Source organism: Manduca sexta, chromosome 2, assembly GCF_014839805.1.
Source record: "Manduca sexta isolate Smith_Timp_Sample1 chromosome 2, JHU_Msex_v1.0, whole genome shotgun sequence".
Classification (NCBI taxonomy): domain Eukaryota; kingdom Metazoa; phylum Arthropoda; class Insecta; order Lepidoptera; family Sphingidae; genus Manduca; species Manduca sexta.
The window spans coordinates 2,320,598-2,345,738 of NC_051116.1; the positions used below are offsets into that span (position 1 = coordinate 2,320,598).

The following is a 25,141-nucleotide window of genomic DNA, read 5'->3' on the forward strand; positions in this document are numbered from 1 at the left end:
ACATGAATCGATTTATTTAAACTCGACTATTTTTTTTACACAATCATGTGTACAATTTTTCCTGAAGTACTCCGATAAATGAATAGATTTATATTATTATAATGCTAATGAAATCAATGTACACAATATAGATTGAGTGTTTCGGGTTTTTAATTCAGGTGTGAACAAAATGTTGCGCTTCCACGCGTTGTGTGGCGATGCCCTAAGAATTTAATTGTTTTTGGCTATTATAATTATTTAGCTTGTTATAACTCATATTTAATTGCTTGTTTGTAGTATGTAACTAGTTATATTATTTCAATTGGTTCAGTAGGACGTTAGTGTATTTGTAAAATAGGTACCTAGCTAGTGTACGATAGCTTCATATACGTAATTATACCATACCTACTTCAATTAATGCGTACCGTAGGTACTGCATTGAGGGCCAATTTACGATTACTGGATGGATCATGGATAATTATTGTTGTCTTCTTATTCTGTAAAATTGATTCTTTGTTTTCTTACTTTTACAAGCTTGTAAAAATATGAATATATTTTACTTTATATTAGAAAAAATACTGATTTTTCTGTATTTAAGTTATGATTGCAATGTATTCTGAATTAATAGGTAAGTATCTCCTATAATAAACTTTACTCCTTTAAGGTATTCTAATAAGTAATAACTAACAATTTATAATACAGTAATAACTAAGTACTGCGGCAGGAAACATCGAAACCGGAGATTAGAGTTTACTAGGTGTAAATACACAAGATAAACTTTGAAGTGACTGCTAGCCGGTGCAGCGGGCGTCGATACGCACTTCAAGCTCCACGGACACCATACGGTTTCATTCATTCGCGGGCGGCAAGCCTGGAGTGAGGCCGTGCGTTTCGCTACGTCGCGTCCGCACCGCGATGTCTTTATGTTTGTCAACAAATAAACAAAACGAGATGTGCTCTGTGAAACAAACATTGTTTTGTTGTATTGTTTATTCGCAGTACTGAATAGTGCGTTAATGTGTAACGTGAAAGAAGATGGACGGTGCGAGCGCTGACTCCGATCATTCTATGACTTGGGAAGATTTTTTCGGTAAGTAATAAAGTTATTTATTTAGGCTGTATGATTGTGATTTCATGGCTAATACAAATAAAGGAATATTTTTCGTATTATATATTATAAAAAGGTTTGTTGTGAACGGAACGTAATTTTTCCCGCGGCAACGTGATACGAGCACTAAGCAGGTTTGCACAGTATTTCCACTTATGGTAGGCATGCATTATCGTATGCGTTCGTTGCCTGTACTTCTTGAGAGGCGGCGCGCACTGGTCAGCTTACTTTTTTAAAAACGGAAAAGGGATTAGTTGCATCCATTCATGGAAAAGGTAAAAAAAATACTTGATGACAGACAAGGTTGTATAGGCTCTGCATTGAGAAAACAAGAAGCTCGAAGGACCATTTTTATCAGTGGCATTTGCAAAACAATTAATTATTTTTTATACTTAAAAAAATGTACCTGTATGCAAGGATAAAGTTAAAGTAAGCCTTTGAAACTAATAATATAACTAATTTGGCTTGCGACTCCGTCTTCGTGAAAGTTTATTCCCGGCATAGAAGTCTCAGTGTGCACATTCTGTATTTCAAAAAAATCATCCAAACTAGGATTAATTGAAACATAATTTTCTTTATTGACCTTCACATTTAAATTATTAGGATTAAGAAGTATTAAATATGGTATTCATTTTTTTTATTATGCTCGTTTTTTTATCATAAATATCATAATCTTCACACGTACGAATTCAGAGACAACAAAAAATGTAATAAAAACCTACAAGCTACAGCAAAAAGTTTTTAAACCATTGACCTCCTTACCAATGTATCTTTTTAAAAATAACGTTATAAACGGTTGTGCCGTTTAAAAATATCAGGTGTAAGTGCATAACAAGTTAGTTAACATTAAAAAGGTCACATTGATGACTCAGTTGAACGGTACATCACGATTTACTATGTGTAATTTGTATAAACGTGTCTATGCAATTCGAATGATTGTTGATTATAATTTTTATAACCGTCAGCTATCGCTATTACGACAGCGTGAGCTAACTGTCAGATATCAAACGTTTATGTGTAATATGTATCTCTTCAAATCAATTATAGATAATTGTCAATTGTTAATTCAAAACCCATAGTTGACTTGGCCAGGAGTTCATTAGAGTCTGTTAGGGAGATAAACTGACTCCTTAAAGCATCAGAAGGCATACAAATGTTTGATAACGCGGTGCATTGCAATAATGCGTACTTTTTTTTAAATTTTATTTCACTTTAATCAAAGAGTATAAAGGACTTAATGCCTAGGGCATTTTCTTCCGGTCAATCTTTATGTGGTGCAGAGACTAAAGGTAGGCACACAGAGAGATAGTAGCTGACAAAACATTGACAATAAATACTAATAAAATGTATAAACGTACTTCTACATTGTTAATGACAATAAAGCTAATTTTACTTGCGAATATACAATTACAAAGTTACCTTACCAAGTATAAATTAGAATACTTTAAAAAGCAAAAAAACTAATAAGTAAAAAACGTTACATCATTACCGACTCGCCTAGTAAATACTCTTTATCTGTACCAAGAATGTGTTTAGATAAAAAGCATGGATGACAAAGACTTCTTGTTATATGCGTACAAACAGACGCACTGAGAATGTAAGTTATTGTTGCGTTTACGCATTTGATCCTTTAGAAAAAAGCACGCTGTGTTAGATAAAAAGTATTAAACTTTTTATTAGTATTCTAACGGCCGATGTCAATAAACTGCCTCGATCAGTTTCAGTTCGATCGCGAAAATGGACCAATCAGAATAAGGTTGATTTGATAAGCTTGTAGATGACGTATTTTATTTTGTGTTCTGATTATCAATTCTAAGATTGGCATCGATTATTGAAAGGGGACGTAAATCTGTTTCCAATATTGCAGTGCGTTTTCTCGAGGAATAGAAAAGAATAAAGACTACGGAAATTTATGTGCTTTATCCGATTTTTATAACGATGAAAGGAAATACGTAAATAGAGAACAATAAAGAATATAGAAGTTTATGTTTTTTATTACATTTTTATTATGTTGGAGGGAAGTATTGCACTATTAAGCAATAGTACCAAAACGAAACCTGGTAATAAACTATAAGTGTGAAATCCTAACGGACCTCATTACGGTGAATTCGTACAATGACTAGTCAATATTGTATAAAAGAAATCAAACAAAAAACCTCAATTACCAACAGAACAGTCGAATCGATTGTGTGAGATTTGTACGAAAACCGAATTAATGAACTGTGTTTCCTATGCCGGATATTCGAGTCGACGCGTTGTGCTGGCCATCATATTATAATCCTTAATGGTTCCATTAATCGTTATTGCTTATGGCTTGTAATAATAATTATAATAAACCTAATTTGTGGGCATGCGTAGGGCACTTGGCAGTATGGAGTTAGTAGTAATCATTGTTTTGTCGGGTTAGGAGTGCTAATCGATTTCAGAGATAATTAATTTAATTATTTATAGACATATTATGTGTATCATAATTGGTGACGTATTTGGTTTGCGATATTCTCAGCGATATTCGAATTTCAAATTTATAACGTTTTTGCGAATTAAATAAAAAAATAAATAAGCTTTTGTATCCGTAAAATGGATTTACTGACGTGGTCAGTACAGATATTGAGATTAACCATTATCTACCTAAATTAAAAAATACAATGCCAATAAACAAATGAAAATCAATGGATATCTTATTACTTAACAGCTTTGCTCAGAATTTATGTAAAAAAATAAAAAGAAAACCTTAAAAAGGAGTATGTCTAAATTCGTTTGCAATCTGTATCTTCCAATGGACGTATGGAGCGAAGATGATTTTTAAAATTTACGCTCCATTGTTTCGTCAATATTCATTTCAAGGTTACGAGTTAATGAAATTCACAAGGTCAACCGCGAGTGTTAGTAACAGAAATAGATTGTAATGAATAACTAATCGATTTTATTTGATTGATGTGCAATTAGAATTGTTTATTTGAAATAGATTTTTCTAAGTTTTTAGAATAAAGATTTTTTATAATTCTTTTCCCAGGGGACCGGCTAAGGTTAGGAGGTTATATAATATATATTTCGTTAAAATGACATGGAAATAATGGGTTTGAAATCGATACATTTTTTTCATTCATGGTAAATGTAATGTAGTTCACTGTCCAAATCCGAGCAAATATAATGTCTACTAATGTTAAATACTGCGTTCCTTGATAATCGCTATTATTATAGATCCTATCTTGTACACCGTCTGCCAGCAGAGCCAGGAATACTACTCAGGTATTCGTAAAAAGAGGACGCAGTTTTTATCTTTATCGGAAAGAACCATTTTTAAGAAAACAGTACTCAGTACCTTCCAACTTACATAACAACTAACAGCTGTTTTCTATATTCGATCTTAAACGAATTTTAACCAGTTAATTTTTAATTTATATCCAAGGAATCGCATTTCAATAAACTATCCGTGTAACATCCAATCGTTTTGGTAAATCCATAGACACAAAGAAAAATAAATGGGAAAAAAATATTATGTACAGTAGCTATCCAGACGTGACAAAATTCGGTACTCAGCCAGTAAAATTAAAAGCAGAGACAATTAAGATGCAATTAAATGCTTTTGGAACACATTTTGTCCGCATTTTGTGAATATTCGAATGTCGGGACAGTTCGTGAACCCGTCCCGTCTGGGCCGTTTGTTTTGTCTTATTTTTGAGAGGCTTATGATTACGGACCTTTTATTTTGTCTCGCCTTTGGCTGTGAGTATAACCCGCTATGTCGAAACTTTACAGTTAATATTATATTTAAGTGTTTTATTTATGTATTATTTGGGAATGAGACATTAATTTGTATATTCTTTTTTAAATACTTTGTGTTGTGTAGCATAAAATGTAGCAGAGAAGAGGATACTATTATCTTGAGTCAATAAAAACTGTTTAGGTGATGTTCTGGAAGTTAAATGAGGAGCTATACAAGTTATTAAAATGAATAGAAGAAGCAGAAAGAAGAACGATAAGATATAATCAAAGCAATACATTTTGTTGACGATATTTGAAAACAGAACGTTATGCACAACCGTTAAATACTTTTTAGTGATGCACTATGAGTCTAAAGTGTTTTTAGCATTTCTTAAAATCGATATAATAACCGATTAACTACCTCAACCAAAAGCCAATAAACAATGTAACATAACCTATACCTCTGTCAACAGCATTCGGTAACCCGACACGAGCGACACCTCGCCGCAAGCCTTTCTCTATCGCTGTTCCACGCAATTGTTTCACAATCGGAACAATTGCGTATAAAAATAACTTACATAAACTCTAGACGAGATTTGATGTAACTTATTAATAGGATAATGCACGAGCGCGCCGGAAGGGAGGTGTAAGTAGGTGTACACTGTACGTGCCCTGCCCAGGAATAAATCACACAAAATATAAGTTATTGAATTAATCTGTAATAATGGGATCTATGGACTACAGAGGTATTTTTTTTAATGAAGCATTATCAAAAACCCTCGCGATTTGTATTTGAAAAAAAAAAATAAACTTAACGATATTATGTAGTATAGTGCGTAGGTGCAAATGAGCCATCCTAAAACTAATCTTGGCGGCACCCTTGCAAGACCCTTGAGAGGGTCCAAGAAAGATATTTCTTTTGTTGAAGTGAGACAGACTGTCGAGATGAATGTCCGTAGGTTAAAAACGCAAAGGAACGCACCTCTGACTTTTCTTAAATTAGTGGGTATCCTTTGTGAATTATCGCTTGCTTTACTCTTAATTCCTCTCGGTTTTAGAGGAGTCCCGTGCCCAGCAGTGGGACAGTATAAAATACAGAGCTCATATTATTATATATTATTGCTCCGTTGCTTAACCAGCATTGTAGCTAAGACACGCGGCTTCTATATCCTATTCCGAAGTATATAATGTGAAATATCGCATCGAATAATGATTTTCTCAAGATTAAATTTTGCCTGATATGGCGAAGGGTTCGCCTATAAAATTATGGAACGGAAATGTAGGCGAAACGTGGAGGCACTAATTACATGCCTGCCTACTCCATCTGGGAAACAGGCGTGCTGTAAACGTTATATTTTTGAAGAAAACCATACATTAACTTCGCAATAATAATTTAATGGTATAATTATAGGTTTCATATGTTGAATTTTTGCATGCCTTTGTTTTGGTTTTTTAGAGCGTTAATCTTGAGAAAATGGATGCTTACAGGAATAAAATTAGATGCAGGATTATTTTCATTAATTTGTTATAGTATTTTGCGGATTTTCGATTTTCTAAAAATTGTATTCCTTTATTAGACTCTACCGGAATTAGTTGCGCCGTTTCGATTATCAATATTAATCACAACACAACCTCTATTGTGCAGTGTTGACTTTATAGTCTACTATAACAAAAATATACAGACAAACGTATACAGTTTATATTACATTGAAGAAACATCTAATTATGCTTTCGAATAATTTTAAGCATTAAAGAAAATAATCTATGTAATTGTACAGTAGTTTATTTAGAACATGATAATGGAGTGGTTTACATCTATAAGCTATGGTCCACCGTTTTACTCATGGGCTAATGTTAAGAAATTTAAACGGTATCTGAGTCATAATTAATTAAAACAAGACATGAAGGTCTGAAGGTGCGTTAAATTGCCAATTATATTGTGATACCAACCTAGTGGCAAAATAAATCAAACGAGGGCAAACTCCACCACAACATTTTAAAAATAGAGCAACGTATATTTTTTTACCGTTATTTGCACATCAAATTTTGAAAATGGAACAGTGTTGGTGTAACACTGATTGCATCGTAGCCTAGTAAGGACCTCGGGTACGAGGTCTGAGGTTGGCATGTAGGAGTATTGTTGATACCCGACACTGATGACTAAGCTTTGTTTATAAATCTGCATTTGCATAAATATAAAATGCGAGACGTGTCTGCGTTTTACGATGTTTGTAACTAGTCTAATCATTTAGTAGTTTTCCTTTTTATTACTATTCCAATGGATTAGAATATTGACCAAGGTCAGGAGAGTTCAAATTGCTGTTTTAGGTTAACATTATTATCTCTTGGTATATTTACAAAACAGATCTTTATAGTATTAGTTGTTATTTTGATAGAAATTTTGAAGGTGTGTGAAATCTACCAATCGCAACTAGGCCGGCGTAGTAGACTAAGGCCTAATTCCTCTCAGTTGTAGAGGAGGCCTGTGCTCAGCAGTGGGATAGTATATAATTAGGGCTGCTATTATTATTATGGTGATAAATAGATCACATCTCATTTATCGATTTATTATTTAAAATAGAGGCATCATTAACGCCTATTTGTAAACTATAATGTGAAATTAAAGGCTCACCATTACTCCACAATATCGGCTATTCAAAATACATTAAACCAAATTGGACGAGCAATGATGCATCGACATGACTGCAGCAAAATCGTTATTTGAACATGCTGAGATTGGAAAGTTATATGTGGCTTTGAAACTGTTGCGAAAACTGAAACATGATTGAGTTTTAATGTCATCATTCAGATTGAAATTTCGACTCTATTTGTGAGTATACTGAGACTTTTGGAATTCGGATATTGCTAAATATTAAAATTAAAATATTTTGCGGATGTTATTTCGGTTTTTATATTTTAATTTTCTCCCGACGCTTAGAAGACTGCAGCTTTTATGGTCCGCGCCCCGTGACCACGTAAATCCGAAAGATAGTTAAATTATAATGTCTACTATTCAACTAAACACTAGAAATCATCATTGCTAAAAACAACCTTAAATCAGAATGTTGAATCGAAATTTTTTGTAGGTATTTTGTAGGTATTTCGTTTTTTTCTTTTGTAGGTATTTCGTACTTATACGTTTTAGTGCGGTAATCCTCCAGGTATGCAGGGCCATGTTATGAAAACTCCGCGATTTACAAATTCAAACGGAACGGCAATCTGGAAATTACTAACAGCTTACAATTACCAATCAGAGACGTGACTCCAAGAACAACATTTATTATAATTGTGTCCGGTTTCCAGGGTAAATAAAAAACACCATTAAACCTCAATGGCAAAATTAGGGCTTGATGAATCAATACATTCCGAAGGTAGACTTAACGCATTGAACGTTAGTCATATCTTGTGCAATCCATTGTGCTTTTGTGTTTTGGAAAGCAAATCACATTTTGCATTAACGATATATCATCACGTAAATATTGGCGGGCAATTTTAGGTGAGATCTTAGATATGTGCGCTGGAGTTTGGCTAGACGTTTTGATTGAAATTAGTCAATTACTTTACTGCTGGCAGGTCTCTTATAATATGTGAGAGTCCACCTGGGTAGGTACTGTTAGGTTTGCATAGACAAATACAAAGCCTCTTTTATAATGTAATGTAAACTGGCCGCGTAATATTATGTATCTTTTTTAATTATTGTATTTGGAATGAAATAACAATGTACTGTTACTAAGCAATGTGTGCTAGTCTAATACGGTTGTCTAACGTGTTAACTCTATTGAAAATATAAGTTCCTATTCTACGGAAAACCTGGTTTACTTTCCATACTTACTCTGCAAGGGCGACTCGAAGCCCAACAGGTACCACCGCAATGTCTATTTGTATCAAGCAGCAGCGTGTAGTCACTATTGTGTTCCGGTTTGAAGGTAATTATAGTCAGTGTAACTACTGGACTTAATAAGATTTAACATCTCATGTCTCACGATGGCGAGCCCAGTGGAATACCAAATAATACTTTGTAATTTAAGGTGTTGGATGGTGTTACTATTGTTTATGGGCGGTCGTTTCGCTTATCATCAGGCGAACGGCAAGCTCGACTCGTCATTCAAAGGAATATAAAAGTCAACACGGTTTTATGCAGCTTGGCGGGTTCGTGTTTATGGGCTAACGTTCTAGATAAGTATAAAGGCTGAATAAAAATTGATGAAAGTCCCAGAAATTCAATGCTTTCACCTTTCTTAAGTTTAAATGATTAAATTAACTTATAAAAATCAAGCTTCCATAAATGGAATAGGTGGATAGCATTTTAATATACAAAACTATATTTCGATATTTGCGGCACAGGAAATCCTGAACGCCACAGACATATATCTATACTATTATATAAAGCTGAAGTGTTTGTTTGTTTGAACGAGTTAATCTCAGGATATACTGGCTCGAATTGAAAAATAATTTTAGTGTTGGATAGCCCATTTTTCGAAGAAGGCTATACGTTATATAACATCACTCTATGACCAACAGGAGCAATGCATTAATAAAAAAATATAAACTACGTTTTTTTTTCCTTTTGAGAGCTTCCGTTGCGTTCGCTGCGTAAATGGTTAAAGTTACGCAACAATCATATGTGATTCTGTCATTGTTCCTCTTAAAAAGTTCTAAAAAATATAAAACAGTCCCTCGCCGCATCTGTTTACATCTCTGAACGCGATACATCCAATAACTACCTAACGGATTTCGATGCCATTTGTATGGAGATAGTTTGAGGCTCTGCAATGGACTGTGGCTACTTTCTGCCCCGGGAATAGAGCGAAACTTTTGTTCCGGAAAAACTGATTCACGCCAACGAAGCCGCGTGCAAAAGCTATTCCTAAAATAAAAACAAATGTGTAATAAACGAATTCTCTTCACATAGAATCTAACATAACCTTATAAATTATTATTAATATAAAATACATCATTACTGAAACAAATTACGCTCGAAGCGTTTGTAATCGCAATTTATAACATTAATAAATAACATGAAGTCAATATAGTGGATCTAAAGCAATATTTCTAGCAACAAGATTGTACCATTCATTGTAAGCTTCTACGTCTATTAATGCTTCTTTTAATATATTTATGATCGGTATTTCAATATGGCCGCGGGGTTCCTTTATTGTTGAACAACTGACTTAACAGTTATTGGTCATGCTTCCTATGTGAATGTATTTGTTTGAATCGTCTTTAGTGGTTTTGCACCTTGTATTACAGGTTGAATTGAATGAATGGTTGTATGAGAATGAGTGAACGATAACAGGTTGAATTGAGTTATTGAATGATGAGAATGAGTGAATGGTAGAGTGTTATTTTTCATTTTTACGACTAAGTAGGTAGATAGTAAGTTCGATAATTATATGTTTGTTAACATTATACCAAATAAGTAATATAAATATTCTGTAGACAGAAATTTGAAACTATTGCGCTCTTTAATTTATATGATAAAATTAATCGAATACCTACAATTATCATTACTAGGTGTAGTTGTGCAGTAAGTATTTCTTACTAAAAAGTTTCGTTTATATTCTTCTATAAAATTCTAACTTGGTAAAAATCCTTTGAACTCTCGTTCCAAAGTTAAAAACCTTTGCATGTTGATTTATAATAAACACGTATGATAATGTTTGTAAATATTGTTCTTTAACGATATATTTACGGCGTCTGTTTCGTAATATTTATTTAACAATTATCTCAAAACAAACAAAATGTTCAAACATTTGTCTTCGTTGATTTATAAGTGCATTATACTTTAAATTAACGGGAATCGTGGCGTCTGAGCATATAAATATTCTTTATTTACAGCAAGAATTCCAATATTGTTTACATATTAAAAATATTTTTATATTCACGAATTCCAGAGCCGTAATACTTTGCTGCGATAGCTATGGGGACTTTAAGATCTTATTAATTTGAATTTATTTTATTATCAAAGACCATATTGAAGTGTCTTCTATAAAGCAAAGTACTACATACATAGTATCACACCTCTGTCCCATAGGGTAAGCAGAGACTATGGATTGCCATTTTCCACTATTCTGTCATACTTCTCTCGCTTCTTCCACCTTCATCAATCTTTTCATGCATTCCCGCCGGTTAAGGATGTTTTTAACCTGGTCTTTACTAAGAATGTCAGATATCTGACATTCGAAGGTTCGATGCGGTCGACCCCTACCGGGTCTTCCATCCACATTCGCCTTATAAATCCTCTTTGTCAGTCTCGTATGATGCATCCTCTCCAAATGCCCAAACCAATTTAGCAAAGCAAAGCAAAGTACTGAAGCTAAAATACACAAGCCGAGTGCATAGTGCTTGGTTCACGGAATATTCTGCTTGATTAACAATACTTGTAAGAAGTCTAGTTTATAAAAGGGATAACGCTCTGATGCATGTCAAGACTTGTTGGTGAATTAGATCTACAATAAAAACATTACATAAGCTGATTGTATGCCTAAGAGAAGTAGTAAGGTAAATATTGCAAGGATTGATAAAAAAAAATGCGTGCTTCTCGATGAAGCAGTTGATAGACTATTTATTACCGTGATATATATGCTATGCAAGCAAATTCAATTCTAATTGCAGGCAATTACGATTTTTTTCATAGCTTTATTGTACACCATAGACAAAACACTGTGCTTTATATTAAGACAAGGTAAATATTAAATTAAGGCTGAAAAAAGGTACAATTTGCGGTCTTATCGGTCGAGGCAATCTCTTACAGACAACCATTCGATGGAATAAGAGAGAATTCAAATTATTTTAATTGAAAGTTAAACACCAACTTTATTAATTTTGAGGATCGATTCCTTCATCGGTATCGAAACTAAAGATCGCTGTCAGTAGACCAAAGAGGATCAAGAACTATTATCTTGACCTCTTTGGTCTGTTCGCGGCTGCGAGTGGCGCCAGCGTGTCGGTGGTTTGCAAGACGTTAGGTTACTCGCGAGCTTACAAATCACAATTGCAAACTCTAAAGCGAGGCATGCACACTGAGGAATTGGGGACCGTTGCCAACTTTAAGGAGTAAATTGATTATGAACTCCAAAATTCAGCAACAAAACATTTTCACTATTCATGCCGATTATCTCTGAGATCTTGTGTAGACGGTGATATTTTTACGTGTCTGAACTATATAATATTATACCTTATTGAATTATTAGGTAAGTGAATTAATGTTCTATGTTAGTAATAACACAATAAGGTAAGTGCAAAATTGGACGTGATTTCCAAGACTATCGATCCGATTTTCTTTTTTTTTTATACTATAGCAACAACCTATATTGACGGTATAAACTCTTTAATTCCGACTTTAATAGGCGCAGTTGGGAATAAAATTTATTTCGAAATACTTACTTGACCTCAGACAAGCGCATGGCGCCAGTGGTTTGCGATGGAGTCCAGCGTGCGTCGAGTTGCAATACCTCCACCGCAGCGTGGCGCAATCCGCCAGATCAAGTTAATCGTTCGCTCTAGTGCGGGGACATATCGATCGTAAAATCGAATGTTTGCATTCTTAATGTTTTTCTTTTATAAGTCAGTCATCCCTATTTTTATTATTCTCGTTATGAAAGAGTTGGTTTTTATACTACTTTTCCACTGTCCCAATGTGGGAACGACGTAACACATATTTTCGAGGATGGGAAAAATATTGTTTACAAAAATGACGTAGGTATATATCTAAGTAGAAAACCAATAATATTGTTTTTTTTTTTATTTAAAAAAGCATTATACTTACACTTTATTATGTTTTTACTTACATAATTACAAACACTTAATATTATGTTTTTTATTTATTTAAAGAAACACAATGTTTTAGGCGATTGTATGTATATGACTCAGCCTAATTTTGGCTGTATCGTGTTTATACGAAACATGTAATATTTCCAACATTATTTTCCACGAAGAGCCGCAGGCCCTATTATTTGTTATACATGTGATTTATTCCATCAGTTTTAAGTATATCTGTTTAAAATCAGGAAAGGTTTCCATAAATACATTCTAAACTATAATGATTGATGTTTTTACTAACAAACTAGTAATGTGTTGAAATATAAATAAATTATTCGAGATATTTTATCTGCTCATATTGAATTTATGAAATCGTTCGTAATGTATGAGTGATTTGTTTGAATTTGTCATTCTGTTTAGTCAATTATATTTTGTTTATAAACAAATGATCGTGTTTAATAATATTGTAAGATAGGAGATCATACAAAATAGTCAGTAACAAAATAGTTAGAGTTGATAATAAACCTTTTCTGTCACGACCTCTTTAAAGGACATTTTCGCACCCCTACTGCATGTCTGCTATCCCTCAGTAAAATGGCGTCAATAATACTTGATTTTACACACCTTTAGAGCCGTCACTTACCCTGTTACCCGGTATTTATCGTTGGCTCTATAGGTACTAGACATTGACGTATATTCTATAGAGAGGAACGTCCATATAAACTGTTCAAAATCTGGAGTTAGAACTAAAGTTCGCTGCAGAGCTAAAATATCAAACGTCGTTTAACCAAACTTGTAAAACATGCAGCGCTAAAGCACTTTAAATAGTTGTCAATATTGCCACCATTCTAAAATCAGTTTGAATGGATTGCAGTTCAATTGAATTCAACACAGTGAGTGTTCCGAACGCCACATGTAGAACGTAGTACATATATATCGATGGTACTAGAGAAATTAGATGTTCTTTTTAATTTTACCATAAACAAATAATTCTAAATTTAAAAAGTTGTCAACTATATTTTTTTTCCATTCTGTCTTTAATACAGACAAATTAATTATTAATTAAAGCAAGCAATATTATCGAATGTATCGATGTACTCCGAGTTTCTAACTGTGTACTCGATTCTCATTATGCATGCGGATGACCGATGAGTCGAATGATTGTGTTTGTCACCGTTACCAATTAAGGAGGCTTGATCTGACACACATACCGGTTTGAGAACATTTGCACGTGGCTATGGACTTAATAAGTGGACAGTCTTAATTCCTGATTAATTTCAGAATATTTTTGTAGGTTAGAATTGAAGTAAAATATATTTTTTTTCAATCAAAAGATTAGAATTTCTTAAATTAGTTTTATTACGTTAATTAACTCATAGCTCGTAATGGAAGATAAGGCACGCATTAAGTCATGGAGGGTTGCAAAGAGTTTAGGTTTCTACATCTGAGTAGGGTTGCAACGGTTATAATAAAAGCCTTGAATCAAGTTATTGGGTATCTACAATGGAAATATGAAACGAAACGTTAAATTTAAAAAAAAGTAATGCAGAGCTCAGCTGTTTTTTTACTTTCAATGTTTTATTGCAGCCAATGCATCGCCTTGACAGTTCAAGCATGATTAGCAGTCATTTTAGTATGTTGACGTGATAAAACCATCCGTGTACAGAATGTTACCTCTTGCTATTTAGCACCGATTCTTACAATGGTGTTCTTCTAAGAAAAATATCGAAACACGCGCTAACAGCTTCGAATGTGATTTGAGATTTCTAAAGATGGTTATCTTTAATACATCACACAACTAAGTTATTTAGCGAAGATTAATTTACAACTTCTAAATTGGAAGAGCCAAGTTATAGTCAATTGCAGTTGGCTGGTTCCACTGGGCTAGTACTGAAGTGAAACAGAAAACAAACATGTAATTACAGCTGGCTGTTGCGTTTATTATATTAAAAAAACAGGGCCGTTAGAAGTAAGAACCCCATCGTTGGTCCTGGACTAAGCCCTACCACTTTCCTTTGAAACCAGCAGCGCATCGAGTAATGTGCATATAGATATTTCTGCGCAGAAGAAAATCCTACTTATGGATTTGCCGGATTCTACATTCACAATTCTATCAAACCGCCTTTCTATACAATAAATATTAAGTTCCTAAAAAAAAATAACTTATAGAATTGCTTCACTAAACTCCTGTGCCAACTCCAATAATTACATAACGACACTGTGACATGAACAGCAGTTTCTAATTCGAAAAACTGTGTTATGACCCTTAACCTAAACTGAATTAGCCCAGTCATAGGTCAAATAGAGACAGGAGATAGTGATCGGCTATTTCGTAAACGGTACAACACTATTACAATAACTTATCATGTTGGCTGTTATGTGCTTTGACATGCTCTATGACAAAATTTATTGTCTATGACTTGTCTGTTTTTGTTTGGATCATTTTATTGTCTATTGCATCAATCCGATGTGTCAATTGTTCAATTATTTTGTCTTTGTATTAACTGGTCGTTTATAAGTGTATCTTGTTTTGTTTATGGCACTTAACATGAAAAATGTATTATTATTCCTTCTAACATATAATTTTTTCATGAGATGGGAACTATTTTCCCATTTTTTTGCTTTGCCTCTTTTAATAATAAATCTCAGCACGCCTTCAGTATCAGGATGAATGGAAATGACATGCTAGAAGGCGATGTTTTGCAATCATGATAAAAACGGGCAAATTATTTATGTTTGTAAAATTAAAATAACACGATCGTTGTGCAATGAAGTAATTGGAAAAAATACGTACGAAGCGTCATAATTTGTACACTTTCTTTGGATACAAGCCGAACCGGTGGTTGCGTCATTACTGCTTGTGTACAATGCAAAAACTTGGCGAGAAAATTATGTACTTTTGTGGTTACGTCTCTATATAGATTCAGTTCGTTAATTTTTTGCCGAAAATTTTGTTGACCACTTTATTAACCCAATTAAGGCGGCTTTTTGTCGTTTTGCCGACATAATGACAAATATAAATATCATGTTTACTTTCCTGCAGATTTTTGATTGGTTTTTGTATAACTGTTAACTAGTTATGTTTTTGCGTGGGTTTAATACTAACTTAATTTGTTACGTGTAATGTATGTTATTATGCAAGGTTTTTTACTTTTTGTTGTAGAGTTTTCGGATATTCTTCTCTTACTAAAGGATAAGCGTTCAAATATTAATATTTAAACGCATATGTTCTGATATATACTTAGATTTTATTTATTCAATTACCTTTAATGCAGTGATTTTTTTGGAAGATTTTAAACAACTGACTTTTTATCTCAGTGTAGATTTAAATTTGTTCTGATGTACAAAAAAATCTGCAAAAACTGAAATAAGCCTAACTTAGTAAGTGAATCGAACTAGAACGAAACAGATTGAGATTTCTACACGCGCTAATACGAGGTTAGTTTGCTTTTGTTTGTGGTTTTTCTTAAAAATGGCGCCAAGGACTTTGCGGCAATCATTCTAATTGGTTATGGATTTGTTTGGTAAGATGAAGATTTCACGGTTTTTATGAGATTATTCAAAAATAATTACATAACATTACCAGCCTTTTCTCGCGGCTTCACCTGGTGAAGGAGTTTTCCTGGATAAAAGTCCCGCTATTTATTTTCCCGCGATAGAAAGTAGCTTATAACCTTCCCAGGGCCTTAGACTATCTCCATACCAAATTAATAAAAAATCCGTTTTGTAGATTTTGAGAAAATCGATAATATACAGACAGACAGAAAAGGGGACTTTGTTTTATAATATTTATAGATCAAAGACGAAGCTTCATTTATATTAATATAAATTACAAATTAATTATTGACCAATGATTATTATTTAATAATTCACTGCACGTCAAGGAATACTACCAGACCAATTACAAAGCTATTATAAAATAGAATGGAATGTGAATTTCTTCATGATGTTTTTCGTAAGCGCGTCTTTAAAGTGCTTAATTAAGTTTCTAGCAACACATTGATGTATATTCTTAAAATTACTAGAAAGCCTTGGAATTACTAGAACAACCTATGAATTTTAATCATTTAAGTATCACTGGCCAGCGTTTATTTTACAAGGTAGAGACTAAGCTGTATATATATGTATTACTTGAAATACTTAAATATAGTAGTCAATCACTCTTAATTTATCAAGGATTAGATTCCACAGAAAATGTAATTATCATTTATGTCTCAATATTTTCTTTTTCGACTATGAAAGATTAAAATTGACAAACCCAATTTGTTAGGGTTATTGTAATTAGGTTGGTAGCTTTACGCTGAACATTATATTGCTGGTTGGCAGACTTAGCATACGATGACATATATTTATGTTCAGTTTTATATTGAACAAAATTCGCAGCCACTAATATTTATATTCTAGACTGTAGTCTGTAATCAACTTAGATTAGAATCTTAATCCTAGATTTCAACACGCGGCGTTCTACGATAGATAAATTAATACAATTATCATCTGCAGTACTTTACATGTTTAACTGACTGTGTAATCGTAGTTTTTTACGCAACGCTGGTCACAGACTGCAACATGCTTCCAACTACACCATCTGCTGTTCTGATTTATATCATATTGTGTTAACATAAGATTTGAATTGCAATGTTTATGTGTGTTTAGTGTACTGTGAAATAGATAGAGATGCTTTTTATTTTTTAATTGATGACAGACTAGGGTAATATGTTGTTCGCACGCCGTAACGTCATAAGTGCGGATAAACTGTTGCAGCTTGTAAGAATAAAAAAACAGTTTTTAGTTTTTGAAAAAAGCTTTTATCTGAATATGTTTGATATTTTCGATGTGGGTGGCACCCGGTGAACAAAATTATTCTTTCTATACATTGCCTTGGGCTTCGAATCCTCATAACGATAATAAGAACGAATATAATAATAATACAGGTTGGCAATTATGACTGGTAAAAGTAATTTTTCATTAATTATTGTAGTCTAGCATTGCTTGTTCTACATTCAAGTTATTCAAGGTGATTTTGTTAAAAATAAACAATTATAAATGTGATACAAACCCAATAGCTCATATTGATCGAATTTATACTTAGGCCACTTCATTATTCTTGATGATGGGTATTTATGATAGGTAAATTTAGTCTATACTAAAGAAAATATAGTGTGGTTATCAGTTTATAGATCGCTCCAGGCTTCCATATTGATATTTGGTGTTATTACACATTTATTGTTTGTGAGTGTTTATAAGTTACTATTGGAAACCATAGACGTTCTCCTGCTCTAAAAGAAGAAAAAATCCTAGATTCAGAGTACAGCGTCACCTACTAATTGTGAAGTCCAATTGTGAATGTAAACCATCCAGGAACTCACCTGTAAACACAAATTATTATTATCGAAGCCGGTTCAAAGCTTTTGAGGGAGCTCGAGGAAAAAGCGTGATGTGTATGTGAAAAGTAAACTTGTTTTGAGTACTACTGACTAAACACAATAGCAGAAGAATTTTTATTTCTAGAAACTATGTTCCAAATGTAACAATAGGACATTACAAATCCTTGTAGGTATATCTCGTAGATATAGAACTGGTTTGAGAGGTACTGCTGTTTTTAATAATTTAAACGTAAGAATTTGGCTTAATATACTTAGTTCTTACGAAGAACTTTTTCGAGTATTTACGTATAGCATTTTTTAAATAATAATATGATTTTAATATAACTACAAAAAAATAAAAATCTACGAAGTTATACCTCGATACATTTATGATATTAAGTAAATGATAAAGTAAATCCATTTAAAAATTAACAAACTTTTGGACTTTCAACACGCATGCGCAGAACCGCAGACACCGTCTAGACGGGGTGGCTATCTCGGCACACGTGGCCATTTTAAAACGACCTTCCCCATATCAAAAGCTTCATTCAAAAGTATGCAATCACCGAATTCTTAAAGGTCTCCGTAAATCGGTCGGCTGTACCAAAATGTCGAAGTAAAGATTTCACCAAACTTGGCATGAGGCCAGTCTTAGAATAATATTGTCGTTTCGCCTAATAATATTACCTTTGGAATGAATTTTTATTACATTTAAAAGGATTGGTGCTGTTTATCACTTAATAATATCAAACGGCTGTTTAATAAGTTACATCGCTTTTATAGAATCCAAAACAAAATACGATATGAAGCATAAAACCCAAACAAGAGATTAGGGTAAACAAACCATTTCACACAATTAAAAATCAAAGATGTTCAAAGGTTGCGCAAATGTGTGTACCGATACTGTATCCAACGGTTTTGTTCGGTAAATATACTTGTTTGAACGCTGTACGCGATGTTCGTATGACGTTAACCGCTCCGAGATCGTCCCTAATTATCGCCAAGGTGAATGGCAGCTATGGGTGCGTTTACCCTGTGCCAACGCCGCCACAAGTATTCATCTAATATTAGAAAAGGGATTATTCGAATCAGCCGCTCGCAGTTTAAAAAATTATAGCATTAACTCTACATTTGTTTTTGGTGTTCTATATTTAAATATTGTGAAGACTAAATCCTTTGTGGATCAGTTTGTAAAATGTTTTATATTGAGTACATAATATATAATTATTAATAATAATCATTTAACTTCTACAGTATGTTTTATAGTAATTATTATGAAATTTTGGGGTAACAGAAACAAAATATGTCACATTGCGGAAATCGAAACACATGTCGTTTAACCCCCTTGCTGGCGCCACGGAGGTCGCCAAACCCTTGTGAACTTTTTTCACAAAAAATAAAATCCACCGTAGTCCGTGATACGTCTGTTTTATCTTTAGGGCCGGTTGGAAGCCTGCAATACGTCAGCAACAATGCGGGCTTACTGATAAAGTGGCGCTACAAAAGTTACAGACATCTGATACGACGCTTTTTATCAGGGATGTGGATAAATCTAATAGAAATGTTTTTATGTGGAGGAAGCAGTTTGTATTTGTAAAAATAAAACGTTTGAACTTGTTTGTGATTATTATTCAATACCATAGACTATTTTTTTAGTTTACGGACAGTTATACTTCTAAGTAATAATTAATTTATAATAGTTATATCCCACTTGTATATTTTAATATTTAAAGAGTAGCAAGGATAGCATAACAAATAACATGATATTGAATTGTGCTAATTCCAATAAAAACGTTAATAGTAAACATAAAAGTTAAATAAGTATTAAAATTATTATTCCCGCCAAAAGTTATGTTAACTATCAACTGTCAAATTACCATGAAGTTTTTTTTTTAATATAAATAAAGTTATGGCTGAATATGTTTACAAAGAGGTCTGCCAACAATTGCTGGAACTCGCGAGACATTCTTCGAAAAAGTTGTCGTTGCTTGATAGCCAGTTTTTTGTTTTGTTTTTAACCACTTATTATCTTGCCGCCTCTTTTAAATTTGAATTATGCGGCCATGGAATGTCTGTCGTTCGTTCGGCGAGACGGTTTTGATTAAAATTTCAACTGCTACACGGTTTTAATTTCTCAACAATTTAAAAGTTTTTTAATTATAGCTGCTGACAGAGACGTTAAAACAATATGGCTGTTTCATTTTAAGGGCTTGTTTCACAAGTTTCAAGTAACTTAATTTGACAGTTATCGTATTAAACAGCTAATGTAAAGAGTACCTAGTCATTTTATTACCATTTATTTAGAAGAATAAATTAGAGTTACTTTTGTATTTGTTCAGATTATACATTTATTCACAAGTTGTGAAACATGTTCTGCGTTTTAGGTATCAATTTAAAAAGTCGTTAATTCAATATAGTTTTGTAAAATAAAATGATTGCAATAGTACTATACCTTTGAAACTACAACACTAATAAAACACCCCTGCCTTTGCAATTTGGGATAGGTCCGACTCGGCGCCGGCAGCGGTCGATAACACCCCTAACTCTAAACGCGCTAATGCAATAACTTCGGGCATTTTACACACACCGTAATTTGTTAGTTTACTCATTTATTAGAAGATAGATCGTCAACTGTTTTTCTGATACGCCAACTATATCCTTATTGTTGAAGTTATTGTATTATGGTTCTAATGATGTGAGTTATCTTAATAAAATCTTAACGATATTATTTAGGATCGTATGCAATTTAATTTCGCTTTAGTACGATATCAAAGAGATGCTATAAAATTAAAGTCAACATCTTGAGATAGTCCCTATTTAATAAACTCATATTAACACCAGCTCAAATGATATCTCAAGTAAGAATATGTGACGGATTTTGACAGCTAAGTTTTGTTAATTCAACAGCGCTGACTCGGTTAAGTACAAGCTCTTAAACTATAGCTTAAGTCTGATTTATTAAATAATTCAATAAATTAAATGTCCACTTGAGATCCTACTCAATGGTGGGATTGATTTATTAATACGCCCCTTAAAGTTTAAGTCAATATTATTTAAGACTCCTATGGGACATGCTTAGCCTAGTTTTGGAGTCATTGTAAAATAATGTCATTATATAGAGCATTTTTATGTGAAAATAAATTTATTTCATTATTTTATCAAGAGTTTAATAGTTTTTGATGGTGATGAAAAATATGTCTATTCATGCAATAGATTTCAATTAAATGAATAAATATAGCCATTGTGTTTTCTGCATGCTTTACTCAAGTTTTATGTAAATGTCAATATAACAATTGATTAAAGAGTTTTGATATAATATAATATACAATCTGCTTGTAAATAATTGTGCAAAGTTTTTAAACATTGAGATAAATTCTATGAAATACATTTATCCTATGCATCGATATACATGTACAACGCACTAGATTTAGCGTTCCGAACAGTCAGTGTGTTCAACTGAATTGAACTGCAATCCATTCAAAATGACTTTAGTATGGTCAATATTGAGAGCTTGTGATTGTGTACGGTGTGGCGCTCATGATATAAGAACTCGAGTCTAAGTGTAAATCTGGATTTGAATAAAAAATGTTAGTCAAATAAGTAAAATTATTTGTTGTTCAAGTGAATAAATAGGATGTAACAGCGACGTTTTGGTTGCCATTTCAGTTCAGATTTGGACAAATAGTTTATATGGACGTACGTGTCTATAGAATGCACGTCAATGATCCTATGTTAATGATTAAAAGGCTCCGAGAAATATGTTCATCACTAAATATAGGTACAAGTTACATATTGATTCGTCGAGTGTTTTCGTTCTCGCTTTAGGGAATTCGCCCGTAATGGCCGATGTCTAAAATAACATGTTAGTAACGTACAAATAAACCAATTCGGTTCAGATAGCAAATACGTTTCGTATTATTTTGGATGCCGACTGTTAATTCTAAATGTTGAATGCGGTTATAATATCATTGATTTATTTATTTGTTATGGAAATGTTTTACGCTGTTTGTTTTTGCGTAGACTATTGTCAATAAGAGTGCTGGATGGAGTTTATTAAAATTTGCTGTAAATGCAACTATGAGAGTTTTCTGTTGATGAAATATTGAGTAATAAATCACTTAAGTATTAATTATATTATATACTACTTACGTTTTGTTTTTTTTAAGTCTTGACATTGAACAACACCAAAATTATAATATTATTAATTAATTTATAAATAAAGGAAGTTGATAATCTGTTTTTGAATAAGTTATTATTACTATAGTAATATTAATGTAGTTTTAGTATCGTAATATTAGTTTGTTATTATTTTACCATCTGTTTTTAGAGATAGTTGTACAGAGATATATTTTGTTTTTAAATTACTATTTTTTTTTAATATTCTATTTTTAAATTATTTATTCTTGTAATAGTTATAGTATCTGTTTTTAGAGATTATTTTACGGAGATATATTTTGTTTTTAATTCACTAATTAAGAAATCGAACGTGAGTTATAATGCAATTTATGAACAATAGGAAAAATATGCCTAACAATAAAAACACCCAGGCATTAGATTAAATTAGCAGTTAAACTGATTTATAACCTGACAACCCCATGTTAGGGAATATTAGCGTGGGGTAACAAAGTGCTTTCTTCCTACAAATTTACTTTTTGCGCATGTTAGACGCCATTTTGAAAGATATTGCTGGCTGAGTTCAAATATCTAGTTGCATGAATAATTTTGTTGAATGGTTTAGTTAAGGAAATTGGGTTTTGTTGCGATTTCTGATTAATGGTTTTGTACTTTAGATGTAGATTTTGAAAGGTCAAAATTGCTTTTGACAATTATGTAGACAAATCTTTCGGGTAATGTTTTGTAACCTCTGGCTGGTCTAGACTTTAATTTAGCAATATTTAGAAACTTATATAATATCTATAGCTTGCTTTAAGTATTTAAGAAACAATTTGTCATGAGATATAATATATTGATATTTAATTTTTATGTCATTGACACTTTTTGAGTGATAATTTCCTCAAAATTGACGTGACTACACGTAATAATTGAGTAACTAGAAATAAATAATTATACAGTATACATCTTCATACAATTAAATTCCCTTTTTAAATCGTTGATATTACTAATTGTGTTTAATTGACAGTTTTTGACATCAATTTGAAATTGAGTGTCGTTACGTGCTACGTCGAGTCACAGATAAAAAAAGACAATTAAACCGTACACATTCAAACAACTACATTCTCTTTTCAAATCTTTTTTTTAGGTCCCCAAAAGAACAATGTACCTAACGTACACATTCGTAAAACTAAATTCTTTTTTCAAATCTTTGTTATCACTGCTAATGTCATCGACATCAATGCTCTTAAAAGCGACATGATTTCTCCTCCCATATGGATCGATCAAAGGTCGCTGAAGATTCGCTGATGAAAGTGGCTTTCTATACCGTACAAGGCATGTATCTTACAATAGTGTTCTATTTATTGATGCGGGCAAAGACCTCCGATTTCAGCTGGGTTTAGCTTTTATATGGTTGGCACGTATGAAAATGCGACATATTTTTAATCATGTTCATCATGTCAGTTGCCGTACTGGCCATATTTCCTGCATATAAATGAATGAATTATAGAAAAATAAGACAATTAATACCATTTTACTCGTGGTAGGTCTCTCATAGGTGGGAGTCCGCCTGTGTAGGTACTACCACAATGTCTATTTCTATCGCCTAGCAGCAGTGCTTAGTCACTGTTATCTTCCGGTTTGAAGGATATTGTAGCCAGTGTAACTACTGGACATAATAAGACTACATCTCATGTCTCAGGATGGCGAGCGCAGTGGAATACCAAACAATACTTTGTAATCCAATGTGTTGGATGGTTCTCTTGTTTATGGGCGGTCGTAGTGCTTACCATCAGGCAAACGACAATTTCCTCTTTTCACTCAAAGTAATAAAAAAAAACAATGCTTGGTATTAACGACATAAAGTAAACCGAGAGGCAACCCTATACAGTAATGCCAGGTCCGAAACGGCGGCTATTTGCGGTGTTATCTAAACATTAAACTTGAGTTAATTTGCGTATCGCACGCGGTTGTACACCTAGTTTACGCTCTTGTTTATTTCTTCTACTTTAATGTCTTCATAAACTAAATGTGACAAGAAATGTATGCTGCTTCACTTTCTATGGATCTGCGCATGTCGTTAAAGACTAATGGCCGTGGGTTATATTTACTTTGATTTACTGGCAGATGTAAATAATTTATAAATGATATCGGGTGGTTAAGTGGTGGAATAGGTATCTCGAAGGCCACGATAAGTTTATAAGCTTCTGTGTTCTTTAAATGATAGATATTAAAGTAATTTATATATGTATCTCAAAACTACCGTCTACTATTTTAATGACAATAATTTTTCTCTATCAAAGAGATTTGTACTCCTTGCTTCATAATTTATGCTTATGTGTAGAACGATGGTGAAAATTGTCTATAGTAAAGTACTGTGTTTATTTGTGTCATAAGTTTTCTAATGTCTGAGTGATTATTAGTCCAATATAATGATACATTCGATCACTTTCCTATATTAGAGATCGTTCAAGCCGGCTGAGTTCTAAACGCGTTGTTGAGGGATATACAGATTTTGGATTGAAAATTAACGATAAATTACTTTATAATAGTAATAGAGAACGTCCAGACAGCATAGATTGACGAGAGATGATTCGATACATGCTGACTATTTGATGGAATGTCTATTTTTTTAATCGGTCCCGCTATATACTCCCGCGAATGGGACACTGAAATTCCCCCGGTTTAGCCACTGCAGGGTCCTGGAGGAAAGTTGGGAGAGGATATCTGGGAAGGAAGTGTGGGGTAAGGACAAGGAAACCTCTTAGAATGGGAGGAGGGGAGAAGGCCAGGAACTGTTCGCGAGCCTTTATAGGCCTCAATGTGTTTTGGTTACCATGAGGTATACACTAAACTGTATGCCTAGGGCCGCGACAAATATCCCCCAGTGCATATGCGTGCAATCGGTATGGAGACCGAGCGCACGAGAATTGCCTCGGGGGGGAATGTACAATATTAAATATATTGTAATATCAGCCCTGTATTATACTCTGTCGCTCTGTTGGGCATGGGCCTCCTCTACTATTGAGAGGGAAGATTTAGATCACCACGCTGACCTCTTACGGATTGATAGACTTCACACACCCTGAAAATTCCTATAGAGAACTTCCCA

At 33.2% G+C, this 25,141-nt stretch overlaps 1 non-coding gene across 1 annotated transcript in view; it reads left to right on the forward strand.

Annotated features, from left to right (window-relative positions):
- Positions 1 to 776: 776 nt before the first annotated feature.
- The window catches only part of LOC115452738, a 108,584-nt gene continuing 84,219 nt past the window's right edge, over positions 777 to 25,141 (forward strand). Inside the window, exon 1 of the transcript XR_005112138.1 lies at positions 777 to 1,069. This is a non-coding gene — a transcript (uncharacterized LOC115452738). The remainder of the gene's footprint in view (positions 1,070 to 25,141) is intronic.